This window comes from Urocitellus parryii, unplaced genomic scaffold, assembly GCF_045843805.1.
Source record: "Urocitellus parryii isolate mUroPar1 unplaced genomic scaffold, mUroPar1.hap1 Scaffold_40, whole genome shotgun sequence".
NCBI lineage: Eukaryota > Metazoa > Chordata > Mammalia > Rodentia > Sciuridae > Urocitellus > Urocitellus parryii.
This window is the reverse complement of record NW_027553586.1, coordinates 3,963,520-3,973,594: the sequence shown is the minus strand read 5'-3', so window position 1 is coordinate 3,973,594 and position 10,075 is coordinate 3,963,520.

Here is a 10,075-nt window from a genome sequence, read left to right as displayed (position 1 = left end):
CTATTCACTTCCTGTTGATTCAGAAGTATGAGATGCATAACAGATGGGGCAGCATGTGACATTTCCCCCCTCCCACTCTCTCCCCACCCACCCCTCGCCCCATGCACTCTCTCTCTCTTTCTTTTTTTCTTCCCTCCCAGTGCTGGGGCTTGAACTCAGGGATGCTACTATTGATAATATTGAACTAAGTCCCCAGCTCATGCCCTCCTTTTTTGTTTGTTTTGAGACAATGTCTAACTAAGTAACCTAGACTGTATTCCAATTTGTGATCCTCCTGCTTCTCAGCCTCTTATGAATTAGCTGGAATTATAGGTGTGTGCTGACATACCTAGCTCCTCATTTTCCAAATTTAATTGAGCCATTATTTTATTTACTAAATCCAACATTTCTCCTTTAGGCACTAGGACCACCAAAAATGATAGAAGCAAGGATAAAAAGTCTTAAATATTGGTTTTGGTATAACCATACCACATTTCCTTATGCTCATAGGTACTGGCATTAAGGGGAAGATGTCACCCAGATACTGGCCACTTCTTTAAAGCTTATATTGCATCCTGTACAAAAGTAAGAATAGTTCAATTTCAAATGGTTCTTATCCCCACCTGGTACCAAGCCTTGCCAGGCTAGTCTATTGTTTTATCATGCGAAGTATTTCTGGTGGACTGTGCATACCTATTACTTTGATATGCATGTCTTAATTAGAGAAAATATTTAGTAGATTACAATGAGTAAGGCACTTTCTAAGTCTTCAAATGACACATGTAGAAGTACTATGAAAGAGGAAAATTCATTTCTTAGAAATTTCTATATTTCTTGAAGAAAAACTTTCTTTATCTTTCATAATCTATAATCAATATCATCTATTTGTTACTGAATGTTTTTTAGATCTTATCCAGGACAAGTATGCTTTTGCTTTGGTATCAAATTTTATATTTTATGTTGACAACATTAAGAATTTATTAGAGGGGCTGGGGATGTGGCTCAAGCTGTAGCATGCTCGCCTGGCATGCGTGCGGCCCGGGTTCGATCCTCAGCACCACATACCAACAAGGATGTTGTGTCCGCCGAGAACTAAGGAAAAAATAAATAAATGTTAAAATTCAAAAAAAAAGAATTTATTAGAAATTAACAAAATCAGGTTTAGTGAGAAAAAGACATTTTTCTCTCATTTACTACAAGATATCAAGATAAATGGTTCTCTTCAGAACATGCTATGATAGAATGTAGGAGAAATGGCATATACTGGACAAGAAATCTAAACAATTACATGTTCTAGAGATGCTGCATGCATATGTAAAATCAAGCTGCTTATATTTTTGTTAGTACATGCAGGACTAATAATGTGGACAAGGTACTAGATGCTATAACATTCTGCTCTGCTAATTATATCATATTTTAGATTAAAGCAGAAATGGGTATCCCACCTGATAACATTCATGCCAAATCTGATTCATTATGGCTTTGACACTGACCAAACATGTCACTTTGAGTATGCTTTTGGAGCCACCAACTCTGCATCATTTACACATTTTATTATCTCATTTCTGCACTTATATGAGGATTATGTTATTTGTTTTACTATCTTGCTAGGTGAGGAGAAAAACATGAAGAATTTTAAAAAATATTTTTAGTTATACATGGACAAATTATCTTTGTTCTGTTTATTTATATTTATGTGATGGTGAGGATCAAACCCAGTGCCTCAGCTCTCTGCCACTGAGCCACAACCTCAGCACATAGGATTTTCACTTTGTCCTTTCTACCAAAATACTCTCCACTTCATATATCAAGAAATCCATGTAATCATTCTTGGTTATTAATATTTATTACTTATATAAATTCTGGGGCTGGCAAAACTATCAGTAAAAGATAATATAGTACCACAATAATCTAAGATACCTATGTCATCAACTTCATATCTCCAGACTCAAAATATAATGAATAGAAAATAGTTTCACTTTGCAGATACAGTATCTAATAGTTTCTGAAAATTTGGATGTTTCCTTCCATCAGTGTTCAGATACTCTAGTCAATAACAAAGCCCTAAATCCAGAACAACACTACATATAACATTCTTATATTGTTATCTTGAAATATTAAATTATATACTTATTATTATATTTGGTGTGGAGAGACTGATGGTATAATATTGTATGCACACAAGGAGAGGAGATACATATAATATGCCTGTCCAACACTGTTTTAGCTTCTCCATTTTCAAGTGACCTTTAACTTTCACAGAATTCTGAAGTAACATTATGCATGAGAGGTCAATGAGACTCAAAACCTGCACAAGTTTACTTTGATGTGACTACAACTGAAAATGTGGAATATCTGAACCAGTTTTTCTGTTAAGCAGAACTTGCTTTGAATGGAAAAATAAAAGCTAAGTTGTTACAAGAAACACAATCAAGGAATCTTATCATTCTTTCTCTTTTATGTTACTATTCTTTATTAGCCAACCATTCCTTGGCACAAAAGAAAAAAGATAAGGCAACCATATTTACTTTTTTCTTTTAGCTATTATTACTTAACATGCAAAGACAGAGAGTATTGATAGAATGTTCACTTATAAAAAAGTGAATTAAAAACGGGTAAGTTAGTAACATGCAACATTTCTATTCTTGTAATCATAACAAAATATTCTACGTATTCAACTAAAAGGTAAAAATAACTAATTTTTTTGTGACTCTGCAAACAATTTCAATGTCTTACATTTCCATTTCAAATATAAAGATGTGCATTAAAATTAAAATTCATATGATTGTAATTTACTTTTATTTTATTATTTTTATAACCCAGAATGACATTAATAGCATTAAGTTTTAGTACTTTTTTTTTCAATACTGGTAGTTGAATCCAGGGCCTTGCTCACACTAGGTACACATTCTGCCACTGAGCTAAATTCCCAACCCTGTTTTAGAACTTTTAGAAGTGCATTTTTTCCTTCTTTTAAAACCTAACTCCACTATAATCTTTTCTGTGATCATCTACATCCAGGAAAGAGCTTTTCAAGAATTCTGCTGCTTTTTCTTTGCATTGTGTAGCATTTGTGGACTTTGTGGAAAATATAGTTGAGAACTATCTGATTGGAATATACACAAAATAAATTTCAACACTCCCAACTCCCTGGTTTTGATTTTCTTCAAAAACATATTAACAGGTTGGACATTACAACCTCAATGAGTAAATTCCACCTGTGAGTCAAGATTTCAAGTGACAACACTCAATTGGGATCAAACCAATATGTTCAAAACTAAAGTATGGAAATGAAGAATGTAATCCTATATTAATAAATGTGTCTAACCCAATGTTCATATTTTGTTCTCCTTTGTTCTACAACTTGTAAAATCCACACAGATTCTCCACTGATTTCTGTTGATAAAAATCAGCAACATGTTCTCTAAGTTAGCTCATACCCATGTAGTCTTGTATTAGAAAGGCTATTTCGAGATTTATTTCTCCCTATGGGTTTAGAGTCTAGAAGAATAGAAAGGAGGTTTGCCCTAAGGGTCCTGAAGATTGTAACATCTGCTTGTCAGATGAATGGTAATCATTGAAAAGCTTCTATGTAGAGGAAGACTTACCCCTTCATTGGGAAAGGAGAATGTTGCTGCCAGCAAGGAAATCTGCAGGAGGTCTTATGGGTTCAAACATATACTGTGGTGAGCTGTTTCTGTGAACTGTGGCCGCCATTACAAGATGGCGCTGGTTTCCCCTGTAGTCTGTGACAAACAACTCCTTATCAGAATGAGTTGGCATGCTGTGACTTGGCACCCTGTGAGAAAAGTCCACGTGGTAGCTTCGCATTGGGGCTTGAGGTGCTTTATTAAGGCTGGGAGGGGCATCCAGGAAATAGAAGAAAAGTATCAAGGACCTGAATAAACTGCTGAGAGAAGATTCCCGAGTTGCGTCTTCCTTGCGGGCAAGGGGTCGCGACAATATACCATTGATTCTGTTTGCCCAAGCATAAGCTCCTCATGCATTACTCCTTCTATGTATCTCAACTCCTTTTTAGTCATAGAAGAAAAGAAACTATTAAAGTTACAATAGAGCCATTGTGATTTTATAGGATTGTGGGTTGTTTTTTTTTGTTTGTTTGTTTTGTTTTGTTTTGTTTTGTTTTTGCAAGTGCTGAGGATCAAACTCAGGAACTTGCACATGTTAGGCAAGCACTCTACCAATGAGCTACAAACTTAGCCCCATGAATTGTCCTTTTAAGATGTTCACTTTGACCTTTTGTGTGTTCCCTAGTACCCTCAAAACTAGCTTCAAAGACACACCTTTGTAATTACCAAATATGATGCCCCCTCATGCCACGGATGACAAATGTTTGTTTCCCTTTACAAGAATTCACACTTCAAATATGTAAACACCCTAATATCACAATCCAATTTTGAAAATCTGAGCACTCCTAATACCAGTGGAAAGTTGCAGAATGGAAACTAACACACTCTGTACAAACTATATAAATACTATGTAAGTAAATATCTAGTAAAGAAGAAAAAATAGAAATATTTTATTATTGAAACATTACCTGGTACTCCTTTAATTTGTGCATTTCTTGTTTTGCTATGTATTCTTTAAAAATGAATAAAATAAAATAAAAATGCAAGGGTAAATAAATGTACAAGAACAGATGGAAATTAGAAAACAATTATCAAAATTACAGAATTAAAATGAATAATTTAGTAATTGCATAACTGTTTTTGGTTTTCCAATTAAGACAAAATTGTATACAAGTAGACAATAGTAAGATGATTTCAAATAAGAAGCCCTCATAGTTTATTTTCCTTTTATTCTACACTTCTATTTTCATTAAAATTTTTAAATCAATAAATTCAAATCTATTTGTAAATTAATATATTCTATAAATTACTAAATATGGGTAATTTTAATAGGCTCTTTAAATAGTTTAAATTGTCATGTTTTATTATGAAAATATTTTCAATATTTAAGTATCTATTTGTATCTTTACAAGTATATACAAAGAGGTTATTTAGTCACCATTGGGCAGAAAACAAAGAAATACCTTAAGATATATAAATATCTAAATATCACTAAATTCTCTAAATATCACTTCATAACTATTCTCTAAATATCACTTCAGAAAAAAATCACACATAAACTACTCTTAAAAAGTTACTTCTAAATCAATTCATTTGAAATGATGTTGTTGACATTTGTTTTTTTAATTGGTGCTGTTGACATTTTTTAAATGTTTCAGATTTGATATTGGAAAAGTTCCTTGAACATAGGGGCAAGAAACAGAACTTGAACACAAAACTTATCTTTAAATAATTTGAATGTGTGTATTTATCAATGTGTATTTTCAAAGGAAAAACTGAACTCAACTAGATAGTTCTAGAATATTGAGTAATTTTTTAAAAAATTTTATCAATGACCTTTGACTTTTTTTTTAATCAGGAAACAGAACAGTTCTCTGATGATTATGTAAACAAAAGGTAGAAGATATAACCTTGGAGGAACACAAGAGACAGAAACAACTTAAGATTCTCTTTTTCTTCCTTCCTTCCTTCCTTCCTTCCTTCCTTCCTTCCTTCCTTCCTTCCTTCCTTTCTCTCTCTCTCTCTCTCTCTCTCTCTCTCTCTCTCTCTCTCTTTTCTTTCTTTCTTTCTTTCTTTCTTTCTTTCTTTCTTTCTTTCTTTCTTTCTTTCTTTCTTTGAGATGGAGTCAAACCTATGCTCCTGGCATTATGGGCCTGTATCACTGCACCCAGAGTTGTTTTTCCTTAGATTTACTTATGTATGAAGATTTGTTTTCCACTGCCATTTAAAGTAAGGCAGGAAGAATTATGGCTTTAAGTTAGAAATTACAAATATGTAATAGATTTCATTGAATGAATTTCCCATATTGATTAATTACCTTGGGATTAGATTGCAGAGGTTATTTCACTTTGTTTTCCCTGTTTATTAGAAAATTTTCTGCCACTGAGATAAAACATATTTCTTCCATGATGTATAAACTGGAAGCAGAATTATGTTCATACTTTACAATAGTAGGAAACAATGAATAGCAACATTAGTTCAGAGTCAGATATGTTGGGTTAAATAATCCCACACCTGCTTCTATAGAGCCCTTAATGCCTTATGTTTCAACTGTCTTTGATCCAGGTCTTAAAATAGACAGTCTAGGATACACTTTATGTTATACAATGAATATTTCCCTCACACTAACTTGACAATCTTGTATGCATTGGTAATTTGTTATTGGTATTATAGAAAACTCTTCCTATGATTCACCTTTTAAATTGCATACAGAAAGAAAATAAGACTCAAGAAACATATATAAAACTGTCTTTTTCTTTTTTTTTATTTTCCTGTGTTTTGGGTTCTTTTTATTTATTTATTTATTTATTTATTTATTTATTTATTTATTTTTTATTGTTGTATTTTTCTGTAATCTGAACAATTACATTTTTTCTTTTTTCTTTTTTATTGGCACATTATAATTATACATTACTGTGGGATTTCTTATAATATATTCATACATGCACACAATAAAACAGTATAATTTGATAAATTTCATTCCCCAGTACCTCCCTTTTCCTTCCCCTCTTTCCACCTGATCCCCTATGTCTATTATACTGCTCTCCTTTCTATTTTTTGTTAATTTGTTGTAATTGGGGTTATACATGACAGTAGAATGCATTTTGACACATTGCAAACAAATGGAGCACAACTTCTCATTCCTCTGGCTATACATGGTGCAGAGTCATGCTGGGTAGTGGAAGATGCTAATCAACAAATAGACCACTAGAGATAGTAAATTCCATCGAGGTTACAGTCATGTATGTTACTTATGTGTAAACATCATCCTTATGCAATTTAAGATGGCTATGACTTTACTAGGAAATGCAATCTTATGGGCCCACTGTTTTATCATCATAATTGATGATAAAAATATCACCTGAAGTCCAGTCCATCATGGATTGAAATGTTATTTAGCACACATTGGTATTTAATATGAATACTTGAAAAGTTTATATTTATTGATTATAATGATTAATTGAGAACTTAAAATTTATACTTAATATAAAACTAATAAACCATCATGGAGAATCAATGTTTTTAGTATAAGAAGATACACACATATAAGAAACTTCATCATAATAATTTTAATTGTCAGCAACTATAAATATCTTATCTCACAAAGGAGTCAGGAAGTAATGGGTATGTTTGGTTCCCAGAATTTAATCTCTAATTCATGTTTTATCTGTGCTAGGGTACTTGGGACATGTTTTTTTTTTCAGTTTTTCATAATGTGAATCTGAAATATCCTGTTGTACAAGAAACAAAGAAATGAATGGAGTTATGAGAAAAGGATAAAGAAACAGTTTAAACCTAAGTCCTCTGACAAAGATGAGTTAATGGAGTAGATATAAATAAATTCTATTATTAGTGGAAATACTTCATGTATTAAAAAATCCACTAAACCATGATATTTAGTATTTAAAAAATGTAAAAACAAAACTTTTTTCTATCACAATTTATAGAACTATAAATATTTACTTTAAGATTAATAATTAAAGGGAAAGAATTAATGTTAGTCTTATTGGTGAGAGAAAAATCTTATTAATGGAATGGCAGTTAAATTAAGGAAGGATGATAGAATTAGAAAATCAACATTTTGTAATCTTCAGTGAAATTTTATCATCAATTATGATTCAAGCGATGATCATAATTGATGATAAAAACATCACCTGAAAGACTGATGCGATGTTAGGGTCTGTAAATAAGTCAGGATGGCGCCTGGCAAATGTTAGAATCTGTAAACAAGTCTGGATGGCGCCTGGCATTTTGCCAGAGGGAGTGGTTTATGACGGAACACCAGCTAGCCATTAAGTGTGGAGATTCCTTATTGGTTGACTGCTGTATCTAGTTTATGTTAATTAAGATATGCAGTGTGGAATGTATAAATACCACTCCTGTCCTACAATAAACGGCTCCCACTCCTGCTGTATCAATCTACACAAGTTGCTCCTCACCCCCCGGTTATTTTGCTGCAGCCGGACTGTGGCAATGCGATACCATGTACTCATATTATAATGAAGTATCACTCCATAGATTACTTCTTCGTGATGAATGTCATTACACTACTTCAGTGATTAGTCTATCATTCATCCAGTATCACATACATTATGTAACATAAACTTCACAGAACCTCCACTAGCATGTTTTTGCAAAAATGTTTAGCACAAATTTGTTCTGACTGTTTCAGTTTTAGTAATTCAGATAACACAAGAACAATTAACATAAAAAAATTGGGCTGGGCTTGTAGCTCAGAGGTGGAGTGCTTGCCTACCATTCATGAGGCACTGGGTTCGATCCTAAGCACCACATAAAAATAAAATAAAGGTATTGTGCCCACCTATAACTAAAATACATAAATAAATAAATATTAAAAAATAAAAATCTAGAAGGGGGACTATTCTGGAATTTCTTCAACAAGTCAGTACCATGGAGGAAACAAAGAATATATGTTTGGTCATTGTGCTTCTCAGATTGGTGTTGTCTTTTAGATCAAAGTGACTTAAGAGATATAACAAGCAAATGTAATGCATGGTTCTTGATGGATATTGATTTCATGAAACTTGCATAAATGGTATTTAGTGAATAATTGGATAAATGTGACTTTGACCAGAGTTTAGAGAATTTTGGAATTATTCATTTTGTTAGTTATGATAATGACAGTGGTAATATAAGGAAAAGAACCTCATTCGGTACAGATGCCAATTGAAACATTTATATATGTATGGTTTTATGATTGTAATATTTTATAATACTTCAGTAAAAGCATAAATAGATGGATCAAATGTAGCAAAATAGTAAGTTGTTAAATCTCATTGATGTCAGATATGGGTGCTCATTAAACTCTTCTTTTCTGCATGCTTTAAATGTGCATTACAAAATACAAAATAAAATCATTAACCAAGGAAAATCTGCACTGTAGTCAACTTGCTAGTTATTTACATCTCAATTTAAAATTGAAATTGAATTATGGTATGAATATAAATTTGTAATTGAGAGAGTCTGAGATCAGGCTTAACCTACGTTACACTAATAAAACCAAATCTGTGAAAATGGATCCCTAAAGAGAAAAATCAGAAACCTTGCTGATTCTGCTATGATACCTCACCCATGACTTATCTATTAGCAAAAAATGCTCTCATAAATGTGCTGATATCTGTTCCTCAATGGAAGGAGAAATGCATATATCTTTTCTGCCTTTCTGAATTAAAATATAAGGTTGTATAAAGTTACTCCTTACTTTGAAAGTCCTTTGAAGAAGTAAGCTTATGATACAGAGAAGGCTATTATGAAATACAGAACATGCACTTTAAACATAAATGATAGAAGCCCTGTTCTATTATTAATGGCCTCTCTAAGGATAGTTTGTTATCTACAAAGAGGAAAGAATTTACATGATATGGCAGCAAGACTGCCACATGAGAACAGGACACTTGCTTTGGACATGTGTGGGGAAAGGGAAAACAAACAAAAATGACAAATGAATAAATAGCACAAGATTGATGTATGAAAGAAAGGAAGTAAAGAAAAACTCTTCGTAAGACACACTACTGCTACATGCCATGTGCATATATACTTTAAATCTTTACAGGATATGATTCCTAATAACAATGTCTTGCTTTTGAAAATTAACAAAATCTGAAATTTTAGTAATTTCTCTTGACCTTCAATTGGTTTTACTTTAAGTGTATTGTGTAGTTACCTGAGTCTGAATATATATCGCTTTCTGAAAAAAACTTTCATAATACTCTCAACAGGCATAAAAATGAATTCTGGCAAAACACCAAAACAATGGTTTCACATTCAATTATTGAGCTTAATATGTGTGTGTGTGTGATATAATAATTATATATATATAACATGTGTGAGTGTATGTGCATGTAACATACAGTGGCTTAGAAAACTTGCATTTGTTTTTATTCTTCTCTATGCTCTGTCACCATTTTATCCCATCCAAAACCTGGAATACTAAAATAGTTTCTTGGCGAATCTGACAACCTAAAAGGTAAATATGAAACTATAAC